Source organism: Pteropus medius, unplaced genomic scaffold (genome assembly GCF_902729225.1).
Source record: "Pteropus medius unplaced genomic scaffold, Ma_sr-lr_union100, whole genome shotgun sequence".
In the NCBI taxonomy this organism is placed as follows: Eukaryota; Metazoa; Chordata; class Mammalia; order Chiroptera; family Pteropodidae; genus Pteropus; species Pteropus medius.
In genome coordinates this window covers 25,203,324-25,222,218 of record NW_024351730.1, presented here as the reverse complement: position 1 = coordinate 25,222,218, position 18,895 = coordinate 25,203,324, and the positions used below count along the sequence as shown (strand labels likewise).

The window sequence follows — 18,895 nt, the reverse complement described above, 5'->3', positions numbered from 1 at the left end:
GAGCCAGTCTAGCTACTACAGCCTGTGAAGGGCCAACCTGCCACCAAGAGAGAACACCACCAAGTTCCCAGGTTAGCTGTGTTCCTTGAGAGAATCAAGATGCTAATATGTTGGAGAGGATGCAAAGAAAAAGGAACCTCCATACACGGCTGGTGGGATTGCAAATTGGTATAGCCACTATGGAAAACAGTATGGAGGTACCTCAAAAAACTAAGAATTGATCTACCATATGATCCGGCAATATCCAGTAGAGGGATTCCTCTACTGAGTATTTCTCCAAAGACTTGAAAACCCATATCCGAAAAGATACTTGCACACCGATGTTCATAGCAGCGTCATTCACAGTGGCAGGACATGGAAGCAACTGAAGTATCTTATGATAGATGATTGGATGAAGAAGCTGTGGTACATATATACTATGAAATATTACTCAGACATGAGGTGAAACACTGCCATTTACGATAATATAGATGGACTTTGAGATAATCATGCTAAGTGAAATAAGCCAGACAGAAAAAGTTGAAAACCACCTGATTCACTTATATGTGGGATGTAAGCCTAGAAGCAACAAACGAACAGGGCAAACAGACTCATGGACAATAGACTAGTGGTTACCAGAGGGTAGGAGGAGTGGGGAGGGGTAAGTTAGATGGGTAAAGGGGGTCAAGTGTGGTGACAAAGAAATCTAACTAGGGGAGGGGAACACACATATATATGTGTATATATATATGCCTTATATATGTATATGCCTTACTGTTAAATTGTACACATGAAACTTACTGGATTTCATTAACCAATGTCACCAAAAACAATTTTTTAAAAAGATGCTAATGTGGCAAGTCAACTACATTGAATACCTTCCATCCTAGGATCAAAAGTTGCTTCTCATGGTATTAAATACCTATATTAGGCATGGGCTTGACTTCTCAACCAGCTTTACTACAGGGGTTTATAGAATGTACAAGGAATTATTCACATCCTAATTTATGACCATGGGACCCAATTCAAAGCAAAGAGTGTGGACAGACTCATGACCATGGGATTCACTGATCACTCCATGTATTATACCACCCAGAAGCTCCTGCCCTCATTATTATATCCTGCTGAAAGAACAATTGCCAACTCCAAGATAATCCTTTGCATAGATGTGGTGCCATTCTCCAAAAAGTAGTACATCCACTGTGTCAAAGAAGCCTCTATGATGCTGTGTCCCCAATAAGACAACTACATGAGTCTTAGAATGAGGAGAGTGCCCCACCTATCACTCCCACTGACCCACTGGATGACTTTGTTATTCTCATTCCTGCAACTCTTGGTTCTGCAGGGTTAGAAATCATCCACAGATCTTACCAAAAAACTCAGAATGAGTTTCGTTGAACTACACACTATAACCTGCAGCCAGGGTATTTTGACTGTACCCAGAAATCAGCCTACAGAAAAGCCTTCCTTTTGGCAGGATTGACCTTGATCAACGAGGGGTGGTAAGTCTGTTACAGGGACAGCAAGGAAGAATATCTTAGAACTTAGGTGATCTAACTGGGGACTTCTCAATATGCCTTTGCCAAGCTGTAACTGAATAAATATGGTAATCTTGGCCTGAGGAGAGGATAGTTTCCATGACAATAGATCCTTCATGCATGAGAGATTTGGTCCCTGCCACCTCGAACTGTAGACAGGTGATAGCTGAGGGTGAGAAATTTAGAATGGCTAGTGGAGGAGGGAGGTAATTACCAGAGCAGCTGAGAGTAATAACAGCAGTGAGAGCTGTAGTTCTTCCTATTAACCTCCCTCTTGTGAGACTTTTCAGAAAGAGGGGCCTGTGAAAACAGTTTCTCCCCAAATGAATATGGAGAAGTACATCCATACCATCCAGGAGAAGGAATGTCGTAGCCATGGGAACATGCCACTCAAATCTCCCTTCTCGACAGAACCTGCTATAATCGTTAGCATAGCTGACACCTTCAGGATCTGCTACAGCATTCAAGCTTAGGACATGTTTTCCCAGGGAGCAATTAACCAAAGACCAGGCAGAGGGAAATACTAGGGCTTCACCATTTCTACCCAAGGCAAGAAGACTCCTACCAGCCATCTTTGTACTGGAGCTCCCCCTCAGGCTGGTAGAGACTATACTGCAGAGCTGTACTGAATTCTCAGGTTTCTATTCTTCTCGTCCTGGTTTCACAAGTGTTGCAATGAAGCTTTAAGATTTTCTCTGCCTGCTCCTGTTCCATATCCCCCTTATCCCCCTCACAGGCATTTTACCCATCAAGTCTCTTGGGTTTTTAACTTCAAAGGACTCAAACTGACACAGCAAGTAGCTCTTCCTCCTGCTAGGACTGCCTGCTGGTGAACACATGCCTTCTAAAACTGCATTTGGTGCTCTCCTAGCTACATACCATGAGATGCAGAGCAGAATCCGAAGGACACTTTTGTTCTCACACCTTAAGCCAAGAAGTTGGCCACAATGCATAGTTAAATTCACATGCTATTTCCTAAAATTCATCTATAAGTATCTTACCTACAAGTATCTTTTTTACATTATCATCTATCCTCTAGCAACTAGGATCCCATTCTTACTGTGACTGGAGAATTTAAAATATCTCTACCCCACAGGCTTAAAGAAAGTCATTCTATCTAGCAGATGAACTACCTCTGGCTTACTAAAGCAGTTTCACAGGAAAACTAAAATTAAATATCCCCTGTACCACCTCAGAAGAGGTAGTAGCTCTGGCCAAAAGCTTCACAAAGGTTATCCAAGGAGGTCCTTCTGGATCCTCAAACTTACCACTTCTTCCTAGATACGAGAGTCTTCTCCAACATTATCTTAGGTATCTTGCCACTCGAATCTCTCCTGCCCAGACTTGGCCACAGCACAGGTATTCCTAAAGGTATGTCATTTCTACCCTTAATTTAACTCAGCCAAGTGAGATTCTCTTATGGCAGAAACTCGAGTCTCTAATACCTTAAAGAGAGTTTTTCCTCCAAACAAGCCCGATGTAGACTGCTATCATGAGTTCACTTCTGACAGATCCAGTAAGTAAATATAGCATGAGAAAGGGAGCTATGAAGACCATCTTCAGCTCAGATTGTGGCACATGAGACTGTTCAAGATCTTATTAGACCAGATCCAACAGATAGCACAATATGTTCTCCCAGGAGATTAGAGTTAGATCCTGTCTATCTTGGGAAGCCAGGACCACTGTTTCCAAACCAGCATATCTGAGAAGACGTGCTAATCCAGAATTTCTGTAATAGAACACTCACGAGAACCTGACAGACTGTTGCCCAAGAACACTAGTCTCACTGTCATGTGCAATAGGACCTGGCTGAGCTCCAGGTCTGTCTGACCCCACCTTTACAGTAACTGCCTGGAATAATAGTATCCCATCATGGAGGAGAGCCTGACCCTGCAGCTCTGCTGGAGCCACACCTAGTCAGGAGCACTAGGGAGACTTGAAAACCCTTAGCCTGGCCTTAGCTCTTGGCATACCAGTGTGGAGCCATGGACACAGGGCCAGCAGCAATGTGTGGCTGGTGTGCCTCCTGGGCTAACTTGTCATGGCCCCACAGAAATTCAGATCCCAAGTTAATGTGAAGTGCCACACCTCAATTGAAAACTAGATGAAGTCATAGAATCAGACTACCTTTGTCAACTATACTGCATCAGAGAACCAAGCTTGGAAGAAATGGTCCCCCTGAACCAGGCTGAATAAACCTTCTGACACAGGTGGGGAAATCCAGCTTGGTTTCACATTCTTCCAGACAAACTAGAGAGGGCAGATAGCTCTAAAAGCTAAAGAGAGGGGTTCAGCTACATGTGCCCCATGAATTATTCCTACTCTCATTAATGCAATTCTTCCCTTGGCTAAGACTAAAGGGAGGAATGATAAACTTTTGAATGGATGTACATCATTCCTCTAGGAAACACTTATTCAGAAGAGGTCAAAAACAAAGGAATGGAAAAAATCTTCCAGGGGAACTCCACAAAGTCAGCGGGGTGGAAATATGACTTGCAAATTCAAACCCATGTCAGTAAACGTCAAAGAGGAACAATGAGCTACTGCAGAACCAAACATTCGAAGAACCTCAGTGAAGGGAACCAAATGAAAAAAAGATCTGTGAAAGATGACAAAGCTTCCTGTCCACAAAAGGTGGTATATGGTAATAAGAGAGTAAGACTTCAGAAGATATCAATTCCTTCACTACCCTCTAAACTACCACCAGTTGACCTTCACCAAGACATTGAGAGAGCCTGGTGCCATCAATAAAAGCAGACACCAAAGGCTTGCAACTAGATGCAAGAGAGACTGCGAATATGCTTACCCTAATCAAGAGAACATTCCTGTCACAGTAAAAGAGGCCGAGATTCTGACAAAGTCACCAAGAAAATCAGAGATAGAAAAGGGAGTAGATGACACTGGAAAGTTCTGATCTCCCTAAAGTGACGGCTCCCTCTGAGAAGGTGGCACCTGCTCTTGAAGAGTCTACTGCTCTCAATGAGAGAGTGAATGATGTGACAACTACTGCCCGAGAGGCTGTTTGCCCCACCTAGGCCAGAGTTGCAGCCATGGCTGGGAAGATGGACGAAATGGAATCGCCACGAGAGGCCTCTGCTGTCAGGTGCGTGGTCTATGGGCAAAGTTTCCCTGCACACACAAAGGGTTAGGTTCCCACAGTTTTATGCTGGGCAAGCCCGGGTTCCTGAAGAACAAGGGAGTCTGCTCTTGCTACCAGCCTGCTACTTTCCGCCCCCCGCCCCATGCCTGGAGGACAATATGTTGTGCCCTGAAAGTGTTCATAGGAATAAGGTGTTAATGAAAAGGTGCCAGTGAAGTTACAGTGCCAGAAAAACAGGTATAGCTATGATTATAAAGAAAGATGACTACAATCAACTACAAGATGCCACTGACAGCTGAACTTTGAGCTGCTCCACACTATGCTCTCTGCTTACAGGGCTCACGGATGTTATTCAGACCCACAACAGACCTGCTGCTTCGTGGGTTCAGATACATAAACTTTTAAAATGGAAAGGTATTGCACGAATTACCGCTCATTCCAGTTAACAAAGATGAAATTTGTTCATACTAACCAGATGTTTACCCTTCTAAAGTAGAAGTGACCTCAGCTGCTCTTTTAAAGTGGGAACCTGAGCTGAGCCTTGCGAAGGGGTTGAAGGAAGAAACAGTAGCGTGCTGCCCCCACGCTGGATTCCCCGCCTTAGTTTTGCCTCCATTAGGGGCTGCTGCCTTCTGGCTCTAAGATCCATGACTTCAAAACGTTGAGTATTTTGAAGCAAAAGGAAAGCTGTTATTCTCACCACTTCCAAAATATTCTTAATACACAAAACATTTCTCAAGGTTTCTTAACCTGAAGTTTATATTGTAAGTCTCTGGGGAAAAGACAGGGCACTTTCTAGTATTGTTTCCACTTGTAATTGTTTCTGTATATTTTTGCCACTTAAAATTGTTCAAGGTTACAGTCTGAATTATAAATACATATTTAAAATGTGTGTAGAAAATTAATTATTGTATTTAAGAAGCTATTCATTGCATGCAAATTATTGTTAATGTTAACTCAAAGTTAAGCCAAAAGCCATAATTTTCTTTTACATGACTCGTTTTCTTGTCAATCATACTTCAATAAGATGGCTAAGTTGTACATATTTATACAACTTGAGTTTGATTAGTTTTTAATTTGTGTGCTTGCTAAATGAATCTTGGAAGAGATTTGATGTTTTTCACTTGTTTTGTGTTTTCATAGCAATTTCCAATATTGTATTATGAGTTTTTGGGTTAGGGGATATTTCCTCCTTCAAAATGGACTGGAAGAAGTGGTGGAGTTGGAAAATGACTGAATAAGGAAATGAAAGGAAACTAGAAAAGAACTTTCTAGTATTTCAAAGGACTGGGAATTCTATTTTACAGGGACAGCAAAACTACCCTTTAAGCCAGATTTTGTAAGTCTTCCAACTCACCTGCCCAACTCCACTGACCATTCCATGGGACCTCTTCAAGGTACTCTAAGTATATACCCCAACGATACTAAAAGAGCAAAATCGACTATACTACCAACAAAGGGTAACCCTGTTTTTTCATTGAATTTGTCCTTTATTCAAGGAACCAATAGCAGGCTCTTACAAAACATTGAAACAAAACATGAGTTTTCTTTTGTGTGACCAACTATTTCGGCTGGGGTGCTCCAGTGCTAGAAACCAGTCATATTACACACTTCCACACTATTTCTTTTCCATTAATATAAACCTACTGAACAATGCTACTGTGATTATGCCTACAGTATGATTTGGTCATCCTATGGCATCTAAAGATGCAATAAGACTATAGGCAGTCAGCACTACAAAGGACACATGGCCAAGTAGCTACAAAGTAGGCTTCCCCTTGCCATGCCACTGTCTACTCAGTTCTCCATGGTCTTCTGGCATCATTCAATCCAGCGGCCACTGCCTCAGTCTTCCCCAGTTGTTTAGTGTTTCACTGTCCTATTTCCCAGTTAGTCTAGGAATCGTGTCCTTTCTTTCCCCCTAAAAGCAAAGAGAAGGATTTAGTCAGGCAGTCCTCAGCTCCTTGCCTTTCAAGAGCCAGTTAGAGTGGCACAGCCATTGAGGACAATGGCAATTCCATGTCCTTTCTCTAGCCCCAGTCTGGAATGCAAGACAACTCTTCAACAGAAGGACCCAGGGAATTTTGACCAGCTTAGTCTCAGGTTAGTTCTGATGTTGACTATAATTGCATGCTGGGGTTGTCTAAACTTTAATGTTGAAACCTATCTTCAAATGACAATTTAAAGAAAGACCAATATAGAAAAGAGATTTAGTCATAGCTGTTCCTACACAGGCAGACATGGAAAGGTCCCAGAGCCCATGTCTGGGCATGCCTCATCAGTTTAAAACTCATAGCCACTGTTTAATCAAAGACCTCTGAGCAAGGTAGAATTACTAAGACATGACTCTTCATTATATCAAGATGGTATATTACAAGGTCAAGACAATTCTTATCATGTTTCCATTTACTTTCTTTTCCTGACATCCAATCACACAGAAACTCTAAGATCAGTCCAATATTGAGTAGAGAATTTAGATCTAATACCACTCTTTATCCTTATTTTATAGATGATCTAAGTGAACCTCAGAAGAAGCTACCTACCCAGGTCAGAACTAATTCATGGTTTAATTCAGTGATAGAACAAGCTATACCAGGGTTGGTTAGGACATGGACACTACACAGGAAAGCTATGCCTCAGACACAGCCACTGTTCCTGGTTTGACTGCCTAGTGCATTGCCAGTCCTGGAAGACTTGGGGATCTAAGCAGGGATCCAGTTCTCAGGATTGGTGTTCAACATGGAAGCTATAGGACACTAAGTGTCCCAGTGTTTTGTGAGTAACATGTTATAAACATCTCCTTTTGCGTAGGCTCTGGATTTTAGCCGTTCTTTCTGACCTCCATTCACTTTACCAACAAAGACTCACAGACAACTATAGCTGCAGACTAAGTCCTATATCAGATCAAGAAATAATTGCCCCTACTCCTAAAGCGATCAACTATTTTCTTTTCTGATGTAAAATTCCCTCTATACTTTGTTTTCAGCAACCCTAGTATCTATTTCTAACCAGACAACTGAGGCTTGGTGAGGGTCACTGATTTGCCAACAGATTGCAAAGCTAGAAAATGGAAGATCTAGAACTCTACCTCAGGCCCATCTGCCAAGACTGTTCTAATCACTAAATTATATCGCCTCCCTATAAATCTCAAACTATTCCATGGAAAAGTAGCACCTCCAGAATTTTTTTTATAGGATGGGCTTCGGGAATGATAGCCTGGTTTGCAAGGAGATGCAGACCTGGAATACCTTTTCTGGAAAGATAACCATAACTAACTGGCTAGTGATGAAGGGTCGAAGGTGAGTTTAAAATCCAACATTCCTTGATTTGGGCTAAGTTAAATATCTCCAGAGCCAGCTGTGATGGCTTTAGTCTTCATTCTGACCAACATACCTGTATGAGACTAGTCTTCCTACTAAGAGAATTAAAACACAGTACTTTAGTTACATTATCCCTTTTGAGTAGTATTGTTGTCAGTCCAACCTAGATTCCAACCTAAGGAGGACCGGGAAAAATGGCGTAGATGATAGAGACTGTTCTTCTCTTGTGACTACATCAAAGTTGTGACAGAAACACAGAGCAGACAGACAGCAAGCAGAGTCGCCTGGGGTCTGGTTGAACAGAAGCCCTAACTAGGAAGAGAAATAAGAAGTCACCCTGCAAAGGTAGGAGGGGACAAAAACGTGAGACCAGTCCAAGAGGCTACAGCAGCAGCTGCTGTAGATGTTCCTCTTAAAGGGGCAGTGTCTGTGACCAGACTTTCGCGGTGATGGACTCGCTCACTGTGAGCACCGGCACCTGGTCGGCTGCTCAAGGGGCACCAGGGACTTACTTACAGGGGGAGACCGAGTTGTTGGAGCAAGGGCCGGAAGTAAGGATTTCTCCCAGGCAGAAATGCTGGTGGTAGTCATTGTTCCTCTGTTGAGCTCTCCCCACTCCCAGTGTGCGGACTCAGCACCGCCATAGCCGAGACATCATCAAACTGGATAAAAGGTCGCTCCACCCAGAGGATTCCCTGAAACTACTCCTCCCACAACTCACAGCCCTACCCAAGCCACATCTAGTTGTGGCCTGGGTGAGCCCTGTGCCCCTTGCTAAGCAGCTCCAAGACCCACACCGACCTTGGTTTCTGGCATGGCCTCTTGAGACAACTAAGCACAGCATCTGTGGATTGCTTGCTGAATCTTATCAGGTAGTCCTGGAGGGGCACAGCCTGGGGCTACGCTTGGCCTGCAGCTGAAGCCCTCTCAGAACTGTGCCATTGGACACCTACTACACAAAACCACACTAATGAGACTGGGAGACATAGGAGCTTTGCTTAGTACATAGAAACAGACACATCCAAAATGTGAAGACAAAGAAGCAGAAACCATGTGAAAGAACAGAACAGAGATCCAGGAAAAATGGATCAAGCAATCCATTTGGAGTTCAAAACACTGGTTATATAGATGCTCAATGAACTTAGGGGAAGTGTAGATAAACTCAATGAGATCTTTAACAGATAAAAAATAGAAATGGAAATTATGAAAGGGAACCATTCAGAAATGAATACATTACCTAAGATGAAGATTATATTAGAAGGAATCAGCAGAGTGGATGAAGAGGATTGAACCACCAATATAGAGGATGGGGAAGCCAAGGACACCCAATCATATCAGCAAGGAAAAGCCAAGAACATAATAACTTAAGGAGCCTATGAGACAAAATTAAATATGAAAACATCCGTGTTTTAGAGTACCTAGAGAAGAACAAGTTGAGAAGCTACTTGAAGAAACTGTGATGGAAAACTTTCCTAACCTGAAGAAAATAGTCATACAACCCCAGGAAGATCAGAGAGTCCCCAAAAAAGATGAATCTAAAGAGACTCACACCAAGACACATCATAATTAAAATGCCAAAGGTTAAATACAAAGAGAATCTTAAAAGCAGCAAGAGAAAAGCAATTACCTAAAGGGAGCACCATAAGGCTGGTAACTGACTTCTCAAAAGAAACCGTACAGGACAGAAGGGCTTGACACAAAATATTCAGAGTGATATAAACCCAGGATCTATAGCTAAGGTTACTTTATCCAGTGAAGCTATCATTTAGAGTCAAAGGACATATAAAGAGCTTCCTACTCAATAAGGTAAAGGAAGCCAATGTTACAGGAAATGTTGGAGGGACTTAAGGAAAAACATTTATCGAAAACTTGAAGAATAGTAATAGCTACATATCTGTTAATAAATATCGCAAATGGAAAAGAATTTAAGTGCTCCAACCAAAAGATAGGGTGGCTGAATGGATAAGAAAACAAGATCCTTACATATGCGGCCTACAAGAGATTTACTTCAGATTAAGAGACACAGACTAAAACAGGACGTTAAAAGATATTGCCTTGATGGACCTAGAGGGTATTACGCTGAATGAAGTCAGAAAGAAATACCACATAATTTCACAAACGTGTTTATTTTGTTCTTTAGCTTCCACGACAACAAAAATAGAACCAAACTCAATATTCTGAGGGCTACTAGAAGGGAGGGAGGGTGGAGAACAGTGAAAAAGGACAAAGGGATTAAGTACAAATGGATAGTTACAAAAGTCATGGAGATATAAAGTGTAGCATAAGGAAAATAGTCAACAGTGTTGTAATATGTAAGTAGGAAGAGGGGTACCTGATTTAGTGGGGTGATCATTTTGAGTTATATAGATCTCTAATCACTATGCTGTACAACTGAAACTAATGTATTATTGTATGCCAACTCTAATTTAAAGACTCATTGAATTGTACAATGTAAATGAACAACTAGTTGTCTATTTTATTTCAATAAAGCTGTAAAGAAGTTAAGAAGCAAACTCATTTGTCACATTAAAAACTAAGTGCTTGAAGTACGAATGCACTGTATTCATTCTGCATAAGAACATTTGGTTCAATGAATTATACTTAATTCTTCGTAACACTACCTATCATTCTGCAATTGTAATTCTTTGAGTCACCTATTTTAATAAATGAAAGTTTTATATTTCCTTCCCTTTTGTTCCGATTATGTTTATCAAAATGTAGTTTCATGTCTATAAAGTCTAATGGGATTTGGCTTTTTTTTAGTAATTCGTTTTACCGTATTTTACAAAATATTGGCCCATGGCAGCTTAGAAACTGGTCCTATACCAAATAGTCTGATGTGAACTAGCCTAGGCTGCCCCAGCCTTATAAACTCATTTTGTGAAAGTGATTAGTACTGCCTAGAAAATTAACCATTTTACTCTTGTCATCTCATTAGCCCCAGGTCCTAAAACTTCCACCTAAAAATAGGAAGGTATTATTGGGAGAACAGGTGCTTTTTCTCCAAGACTAATCAGAAGCCATTGTTCAGGACTCCAACCAGCCCAAGTTTTCAATTCTACCCATTTTCAAATAACTTGAGCAAATGAGAACAAAGCAACTAGCCCTTGGTTGGAAGAATGGAGGGATGGTGCTGATAAATATCAACCCCATAGAGATAGGAGACCCAGATACAAAAAGGCCCCCACAATGAAGACTGTAGCAAACACATGTCAATGGCCATAGGGAGACGACCTAATGGGGTCTAATGTCATGGCCTCGTGTTTGTGGAGTCTTGGTTTCTGTTCAGGAATTATACACAAGGTCTTGCTATTTAAGCATTTTAGGACTCAACCACCAATTAGAGCTTTAAACATCTTCCAACAGGGGCTCTTAGCAACCACAGAAAAAGGAAATCTAAGTTGTAAAACCATGACTGCTTTGCTAATTTGCCTGAGATTTGGGGGCTGAAAGTGTGAATACTGCCACTTTTAATAGGGGATTTGCTTTACTCCAGTTACAGATGTAGGGAAATTTTTAGTTGAAGTCCACTAGAAGACATTTATTCTTGACTTCACATAATCTTCCAGAAAATAGGTGACCCGTGGCTGTCTGCTGAGCTGTTAGAAATGCAGTCACCCGAGCCCTCCTTATCAGGACAATTATTCAACATAGTTGAGGCCCAGTGTCTCTTGGACCACTTGAGTTTCTCACGTTGAGTCCCATTGCCCTAAGGGCTCTGTGTCCTTGCTGCTAAAGATACAGTCCCAGGACTTAGCCTATAGCAGACAAATACCAGAGACTGATTCAGAAAGTCAGAGGGAGGAACCCATTTTAAAATATGGCAAAAAATTGGTGAGTTTAGTATGAGAAATTAAAAATAAGGCTGAAACAAGAGTTTCAACACATGTTACATCAATTTGTGGTTATTAATTCATGTTTTACCAACTTATTTATAATCTCTGAAGCAAAAGTTACCCTTTTTGAAAAAAAAGTCTAAGCTTAAGATTACTCAAAAACCCCGTTTTTCTGGCTTCTCCCCCTCTGCAAGTGTTTAACAGTTGGGAGAATCCAGAGTCAGTGATGAGTTTAAGGCATGAACCTACCTTAAGTCTTTAATGATTACATGATTAATGTGACCTAATTCTTTACTGAGTTTATTAATTCACCCAAGCACTGCCTTTCCAATATTAGGACAGTAGATACTTTGATTCATGCTGGAATGAGGTTTACTAGGAAAACATCACAAATAGAGCTAAAAGATTGTTACTTGGGAGAGAAACAAGCTAACAAGGAAATAGAGCCAACAATGGGAATTTGAAATAAAGTAAAGGGATCAACAGATTGGAGGTCCACGTGAAGACAGAACAATCTTAGGACTGAAGAGGGAAGAGTTGAGTAAGCAAGCTAAAGACAAGGTCATTGAGTGAAACAACTGGGTTAGTTGGGAAAACAGAGTGCAAGGTTTTAACCACCCATCCATAAAGTAAAGTAGAGTAGAAGTAATGAAGAGTAAGATGATTTAGAGTATGAGAGTGGAGTTTCCATGAACATCTCATCACCTCTTTGCTCAGAACTAGCTTCTGGCTTTGGAAGAAGATCTGGGGTTCAAAAATCCCAGTTCTCATAGGAGAGATGTTGGGCAGTTATAAAAGTTAATAACTACCTAGGACTGAGTAGTTGCAACTCATGTATCTGGCAGTGGGCCAGTACGTAAGCACTTTCTTGGGTAAGTCAGTGGAAATAGAAACTGACTGTTGTAATACCTCAGTTAAGATTTCTACATCAATTCTAGTTTATCAAGTGACAGGTACTGATTGCTTCACTGAATTAGATAATAGTAAAATCTAGACTCAACAGAATACTTAAGTATAAACATGTGTTAATTATGTATGACAAGCAGTAGCCCTTAACTGGTTTTTTTTTATTGAAATAGCCCAGAGATTAGATGGAGTTAAGCCACTAAAAAAAAAAAAAAAAAAAAAAGAAAACAGCAAGAGATGTTCCATGTTTTTACGACATTTGTTCTACCTTTCTATGTCTATGTGGTCATTTAATCTGATGCAAACAAGTACATGACTAAGCTAATGACACTTAACCAGTCATCTTGCCACACCAAAAGCTTCCATTCACGTAATGACAGAAGCCCCATGTTACCCAGTGCTGACATTTGAGTCATTGTATGACAAGAGCCGGGTAAACAGACTGATGCAGGAAGTGACTGTTCCCCCAAGACATTTAGTTTCATGCTGAGCAAGGTAGGAATGATTTCTCCCTGATTATGTGTGGTTCGGGTTTATTTTAGAGATACAGTTCAGTATTTATGTGACACCTAACCCTTAACTATAATATTAAGCATTAGGTGAAATAGTTGTTTTATCGTCATGTTATAGCAAGTCCTAAGGACAGTTTAGTTGTAAACAAAACAACCTAAAATGAATAATTTCTAAAGTTGAGATTAAGGAAGTGACTTAATCTCTGGGTTTCAGGTTCTCTATGAAATAATGAAACTACCCCATAAGGTATTTACTATGAATAAATCAACCAGTATATGTGAAGCAGTACAATGATATCAAGTTTTAGCTACTGTTGCTACTATTTGTCAATATCCACACGTGTTTTAGAATTAGTCATAACCTTGATCTATTGTTCACATAACCATCACCATAGTTCTACATATTTAAGCAATAGACATGTATGTAGACTAAAAATACTTATAAGGGGGAACCAGAACCATCTGCTTGAGATGAAAGCCAAGTTGTAAAATGGATTAAGGACAGGGAAGAGAACATGAACATAAATGATCAAAATAGGTGAAGGAAAAAGTGATGTAAAGTTAGGCAAGAGAGTAACTAGCATTAACACAAGAATGGAACCAGGAAAATACTAGCGAACACAAACAGAAGGGATTCTTGGCATTTTTTAAGAGAACCCCGCTTTGAGTTGACCACTAAAGCAGGATAACCTCCAGTTATGTGGACCAACAAAATAGAAGAACTCGAAAAGAGCTGTTCAATGAGGAATTCACTAAAGTACACCGAATAGACAAACTTGACTTCCTTAACCTAAAGAGGATCTTACATGATATTAAGGAAGTTAACATTGCATAGGCTGTTATGGGTACCCATAGCATTGTTTTGGTAGTCCTACTTTCCAGATCATCTGGGGATCTGTGTCATCTATTGATCTGATAAATCTTCCTCACCTCTGTGAGAGGTATATGAACCTTTAGAAAATACTCTAGAGTAAACCCGAAATACACCCAATTGCTACAAACAATGTGGATGGATGGAGAACAGGAAGGCATGCAGTAGCTAACACTTCAGAAAATTTCTGTATGCCCCTTCTGAACTAACTGATGAACCTGTTAGTTCAAGTTGTTAGTAGGTGTCCCCACAGAACCACAGAGATCTGTCAACTACCAACCAAGTTGCAAGAGTTCAGGCAATTCATTTAAAACCTGATCATAATTTAAAACAAGCCCTGTAAAATGTAATTCCAAGTTTTCTAGTTTGTAAACTCCAAGAAACACTCTATGGTCACACCTGAAACTTATGATATTGTTAACCAAATGTTACCTCAAGAAAATAAATGAAAAAAGCCCTGTGAATTATGATTATGATTTAAGAATCTGAGAAAATGTTACCAAACAGGGTCATTACTCTTTTGCTGAAACCCTGTAGATTCTTGGACAAGGCAAAATATTGACTAGATTTCATCTGTTAGCATTTCCTGACTGAGGTGACAAACTGGGTATTTGACAGCTGGGAGTACGGCAGGCCAAGTTTCTTCCAGCCTATTAAGTGCTGAGTCCAGTCAGATACCAGTTTCTCCTTTGTCTATTGCTGGGTTTAGGCACTTACATCAAGACCAGTTCTGTTTCAATAGGCAAGGGTGGAGAAATGCTTTCACCATTAAGTCACGTGTCTCTGGTGAAATCCAAGAGACTGGCCATTCAGAGTAATCACATATTAGCTCAAGACCACAATTGATGTTTACAGACATCTTAACTGAAAAAAGACTCAAAGCCCGTCTTAAAACTGGGTTGAGGCCACTTGTTCTGCGATTTGAACTTTTCCAAATTATTGGAAGAACACACAAAGCAAATGCTGCCGTAAGAATAGTAACTCCTCAGAGGTTAAGGTAACTTGAGAAAGCATCAGATTGTAGGAACCCTTCCAGTTACCATGAAGGAGTAGTTGCCTCTCTAAGAGCTTAACCGCTGGTAGCCTACAAGGTGAAGAAAACAGCTCTTGTATCATAATTGTCTGAGTCACAAGTTGGCCCCGTCCATTCTACAAGCTAAGTGGTTACGAACTCATTTGGAAAATGTTCTAAGTATTGTATATGATTTAAAACTTCACCAGAGCCACAACAATCAGTACCTATTGAGGTTCTTCATTACCCTTACTATCACACAAGAAATACTCCAGCATCACAGAGAGGCAGCACAGTGAGAAAGCACCTGAGCTTCCAGGTCATTGGAGTTATAACTGACAAAGTAAATAGCATCCTTGCTTTCTCAGATATAATTAACATTTCTTATAGGCATAAAATAATTCTCAGCTAGGGTCGATATTCAAGAAACCCCCATCAATAGATGATTGGATAGAGTTATGGTTTACATACAATGGAATATTACTCAGCCATAAAAAAATGAAATCCTACTATTTGCAATGACATAGATGACCGAGGTTATTATATTGAGTGAAATAAGTCAGAGAAAGAAATACCAAGTGATTTCATTTATACACAGGATCTAAGAAACAAGTTAAACAAAAACAGACTCAGGATAATCTGGTGACCGCCAAAGGGGAGAGGGCTTGGGAGTCTGGGAGAAAAAGGTGAAGGGTTGAAGTAGAAATTAGTTTAAAATAGTCACAAGGATATAGAATACAGCAGAGGGATTATAGTCAGTAGTATTGTAATGGCTATGTGTAGAACCAGATGAGTGATAGAGTTCATGAAATGATCCCCCGATTACTCTAAGTGTCTAGCCAATGTACTGTATACCTGAAACGTTTTAAGATACATAGCAACCAAATTAGTGATTTTATAGTAATAGTGCCACCAATTAATGTAGCATAAGTTTTCAAAACATCTTAACTCCAAGTCGATGAGTTTTATAGTTTTGCTACTAGTCACTGAATGATGCTCCCACCTAGCTATGATTAACAAAGTTATCTCCAGATGACTTCTTCATTTGCGTAATGATTGTAGGACCTCTGAAGATGTGTTGCAGCTGGAGGGTGGCTGGGCGTTCTGCACATGAGATGTGACAAGTTGTGTATCTGCACGCAAGCAATCAATACAAGGTCTAGATTCTGAAGCCTGTACCTCAACACCACCTGAAAATGCCACCAGCATGCCTCCCCGCTGCCAACGCTGCAAAATTCCTACAAAATTCCAAAAATTCTACACACCCAATCTCCTCATATACTAGTGGCCAGCTGGACCACCAACTTCTGTACTGGCCCAGCTTCTAGGCTCCCATTCCCCAACTTTGGGGCTTCTGCTGGCCAGCATCACTAGGGGACTTGCAGTCTCAGCAAGTAGGTAGCTTTTACTCTTGAAGTATTCCCTTAATTAACACCGGCATGGTAGAGCATACTGACTCTGCTTCTGCCCTTTCGCTCTTCAAACATTCCACACAGGAAGTTTTGCATTATTTGGGGTGTTATGTCTATAAAATAAACACAAAACCCCAATTTTCTCCTGTTTCGGCCCCCTATGACTAAGGAGATCATACTAGCATCAAAGTCCATATTGCTGGCTCATATCTACCACTACCATCATCCACAACGGCAAGGCCTCAAAGCGCCTCAAAGTTCTATCTGGGCCCCAGATAAGCTTAAGGAAAAGTTGGTCTAGGTACTGCTTGTAGGTAAATGTCAACTGCCCAAAAATCCCTGAGGGAAGTACTACTATTATAACTTCTTACCTTTTAAATGAACCAAGGGGATCTGCATTCTCTCCATTTCACCGTGTGAGAACCTAACTATGATTATTAAAAGAATAATACTATCACCTCACTTCCTTTCTACATCACACGCCTCGGCCTGCACAGAAGCCCAGCTTGAGTCTGGGCCTCAGTCTCTCATGCCCTTCAGCCTCACTACAGGTCTCTGAAGCAGGATTTAGGAGCAGACACCCTTCTTTCTTCTCTACCTTCCTGCTCCCAAGACAAAAGCTACACCCTGGCAAAGCCTCCAGTGAATATAAACACCTGTGAAGTCAATCCAGCTGTTCTAAATTCCAAGCCAGGCTGAATCAGTTCACCTAGAGTTAAGTGAGGAATTGTGTTGTAAAGAGAATTCCCCCCACCTACTCTCTAGAGAAAACTTAATTCAATGTGATATTCACTTACATTGGGCTTTACACAGGCACAGCATCATCTCAGGTTCTAATCAGTCACTTAAGCAGGTTTATACTCCTTAACATAGCACATCACTGAAAAAGCACTCTGAGCCCATGAGTGTAACAATAAGAGGCATAATACTTCTACCATGAAGAGACTCTGCTATGTGTTTTAGACGGATGGGGCATTATAATGGGAAGTTTAGGCCAAATATGAAGTCCACTCCAGCATCATTTTCAAAGTTAATTCAAAGAAAAAAAGCCAGACTTGAAGACAGTTCAAATTCCCAGCCAGCTTTCCCTCACCCTTTTCTGTGGTGATTTGTGCATTGCCATTGATTAAGCACCTTGAGTCACAATGGGTGTCTTTTCCTTTAGCTGTGTTGCATCTCCTACAGGAGGACAAGGCCTCCTTTCCAGGGGTGTTGACAGTTGTCTTCAGACCAATCTCACATGAAGCAAGTTTCAGAGAACTGTTTGCCACCAGCCAGTCACTTGCTCCAGTCACCAGGCTTATGGCCCTGGCTCTAGTTTGGGAGGTAGGGGAGGGGAAACTACTTGACCTGGATAAGCTGTTTACCTCAGTTCTTACACACAAGCTTCTAAAGGATTGGTTCCTCAGAGGGAGAAATGTCAGCCATTGGAGTTAATGAAGGCCAGAGCTCCCCAGTAAGAGCACTTTCTCCAACTTCACCTCCATCCCTTCGAAGGTCTCAGATCTAACAGTACTGAAATAGACATCATGGAAGTCATGAGACAGAGTGTTCCATTCTACTTAAGCTTAAGTTTGCCACAAGAAATGTGATTAGGCCTAGATAAGGAGTTTATCTAGAAGCAGCCTAAGAATTTAGAGAATGCTGTAACCAGATACAAACTTCAGGTGCCTTCCTTAACAGGGATTCATTTTGACAACTAATGGGTTTTTGTTTGTTTTTTTACTATGGAACACTTTATGAATTTGCATTTCATCTTTGTGCAGGGGCCATGCCTATCTACTCTGTATCGTTCTAATTTTACTATATGTGCTGCCGAAGCAAGCATGAGTATCTTTCAATAAGATGAAGTGTTGTATTGAAACTGCATTCCCAAGTACCTTGGATATTCTCTGGGCCCGTTGAGGCAGTAGGCTAGAAATAAGGGGTCTGCATACATTCTCTCCTGCTGTTCCAACAGCAGGCTTTTCTTACTTCGCAATGTAGTATTCCACGAGAGGTGCAAAAGCCACAGGCCTGAGTTACATGTAATATTGGCCCACCCACAAGTAGATTTGTGGGGGTGGGAGTTATAATCACAGCTACTTCAACAAGTCTCTGAAGAACAGCTTCTCCCAGAGGCAAGGTTTTAGTTCACCTGGCTCCAGTTTCTATCACTGAATTGCCTCGCCTTCGACAGTTTTCCTACTACCCGCTTTTTATTGCTTAGTATTTGTCTGAGCAGCATGTTAAAATTAAGATATAGTGGTCTTCAACCATGGACAGTTTTAGATAGATTTGTTGCCAAGAAATATAATACATGGCTAACCAGAAAGTAGCCGTAGGCCCTTCGTGCTCTAGGTGAACACTGGATTCTAAGCAGAAACCTATAGAATGAGCTGAACCCACAACTACCTTAGCCCAGCTGAG

General features: G+C 41.0%; 1 non-coding gene and 1 pseudogene across 1 annotated transcript; one reads left to right on the top strand and one right to left on the bottom strand.

Annotated features, from left to right (window-relative positions):
- Positions 1-4,005: 4,005 nt before the first annotated feature.
- Positions 4,006-4,864, top strand: LOC120587965 (developmental pluripotency-associated protein 4-like; annotated as a pseudogene).
- Positions 4,865-18,207: 13,343 nt separating this feature from the next.
- LOC120588689 (U6 spliceosomal RNA) lies at positions 18,208-18,314 on the bottom strand. The gene has a single exon (XR_005649276.1). It is a non-coding gene; the product is annotated as a U6 spliceosomal RNA (small nuclear RNA).
- Between the last annotated feature and the right edge of the window lie 581 nt (positions 18,315-18,895).